Genomic DNA, 2293 nt, shown 5'->3' with positions numbered 1-2293 from the left:
ATCAAGAAAGATCGTCGAGATAGATTAACTTATTGAAACACAAAATTGTCAACTTGAGACTCAAATGTGTCAACTTGAAACTTTTTTGTTGCCAATTCACCACAAACTTGTCAACCAAATAGCTTGGCATTAACTCATCAACAAGGGAAATTTTCAGCTTGTCCACTTGGCAATTGAAACTTAGGGTGTAATCCATTGTGAGCTAGATATGCATTGATTGACAAGCCATCAAATGTTAGCCCTCAAACTCAGGTTACTTGTCTTTGAGATCACACATTGTTTTGCGAGTGGTGATAAAAAAACAAACATTTCACACAACCCGAAGTGTCGTAGTGACTTTGTCTAAGTATATGAGAGTTGTTGTGACTAGAGGTCAGCTCCAATCTTCCATCTTGAAACAGATCTTTCATCACACGATCTAAAACTCCCGGAGGACAACTACAATTGATTATGTTATTTTTTGCATGACAGCCACTTCACATGTAGCAAAGACTTTCGTAAAAATTGCCTCCTTTGAGAAAGTGAATGCATCCAATAAAGCATGCAGTTGAGATGCAAACCTCATTTCTTCACCATGATAAAAAATCTTCCAAGTTTTTTGCAATTATTGGCATAAGTGACCATTTGTCAGCTTCCATAGTTGACACATTCTCAAACTCTACCATGTCAATAGAGCTCTCAATTAATCTACTAGCCCAGATATAGTGATAAATTGAAAACCTTTAATTGGATCATCTACAAAATACCAGTCAGGGGCAATCTTCATCCCATCAAGCTTTAACAGCAGCATCTGCTTCATAGTTTTCTTTGGGCTTGGTAGTGATGAAGAAGAACCTTCCTCCTACACACATTCAAAGCCTGACATTGGTGTGTGATAAGTTAGTCTCATTGTGAATCTCACTTTGCCATCAAACTCATGCACAGAATCTGGAAGTGAGATAGTCAATTTTGTTACAAGAAGGTTGTAGAGCCCCTCCAAATGCATTAACTTTACTAGCACTTGGGGTCCCAATGCGATCTGCTTCAAAACTCTTGCAATATGGACCTTTCAAACCTTGTATGCCTTTATACACCTTGCAACTTGGATTATGGATAGGTATAAATGCCGATCTAACACTTCCACCATTGGTGGAAAGAGCAATAGCAACTGCATTTAGCAGAAATATTGCCTCTAGAGCATCAAGTACAACCTCACTCATGCTTATTGTGCAATTACTAAGAAATGTTTTACTCTAAACCAAAGTTGCAAAAAATAAGTCTCCTCTCCAATCATCTGTGCCACCATGTCCATCAACTTCAAAGAAAAGCTCCAAGTGATAGTTTTTTTAAAACATAGGCAAAGTCATTGTGCACTACATACAACATTATATGACCATCGACAATGGCTACACTTGTAGCCATGTAGCCATGTGTAACTCTACTGTGCCATTTTCTACAAACTGCCTCACTGTCTAAGATAAGTCTCTCCCAAGATGATGCAATTGTGAAGTCAACAATTCCTCCTTGATCATCCAGGAGCAAATCTTTGGATTCTGAGACAAAGTCCATGCCAGTTTGCTCGTCTTGTTTGGGTACCACATATCGGGCTGTTTTTTTTTACATTACTAGAACTCTAAACACTATGTAGCCATTCCAGCTAATAACTCATCAACTGATGCTAGTGATTCACACTGCAAGAATTTCAAAAGATAATTGAAAGTGTTTTTCAAATTTCTACAAGAGCATGTGCCAATGACACCCTCCAAATGCATCAAGCTAGTAGAAGCTCCCTTCATAATTCTCTAAACAAAACATTCTCCCATAGATCCCCCTTGAGTTTTCTCTTGTTTTCTTCATATATACATGCCTTGTCGCAATGAAATGTGTCCTAGCAAGAATATGTAGTTGAAGAACTTTTTGCTCCATCACACATGATTTGAGGAGTAGTGCAAAGTCGAATCTATGCATGCAATTATGCAAACAATGCCCCACACAAAAAAATGAATGCACTGAAATAAATAGTGCCTAGCCTATCTATATATGCTCGTGCAAAATGCAAAATGCAAACACAATTTGTTGATTACTTTAGATCCTTAACCTCATCTCTCATCACTCACTAAGAAAAAACATATTGTATTCCCCTCCACCCTCCCAAAATCTCACAATCTCTTAAGAAAATAGTGGTCCTCAAGATGTTCACCAGAAAAATAATCCATCTCACAACTGAAGGCATCCTATACAGCCCTCATACTTACCCAACCACCTTTCCACTCAACCAGAGATTCCTATTTAGGTGGTAGAAATCCCAACTCTT

At 38.1% G+C, this 2293-nt stretch overlaps 1 pseudogene; it reads right to left on the bottom strand.

Moving 5' to 3' along the window:
* Nucleotides 1-269: 269 nt before the first annotated feature.
* Nucleotides 270-1548, bottom strand: LOC148038649 (uncharacterized; annotated as a pseudogene).
* Between the last annotated feature and the right edge of the window lie 745 nt (nt 1549-2293).

This window comes from Lygodium microphyllum, chromosome 3, assembly GCF_053477565.2.
Source record: "Lygodium microphyllum isolate KBCC chromosome 3, Lygodium_microphyllum_v1.1.10, whole genome shotgun sequence".
Taxonomy (NCBI): domain Eukaryota; kingdom Viridiplantae; phylum Streptophyta; class Polypodiopsida; order Schizaeales; family Lygodiaceae; genus Lygodium; species Lygodium microphyllum.
Note: the sequence above shows the minus strand (reverse complement) of the source record. Positions and strands in the feature narration are given on the sequence as shown.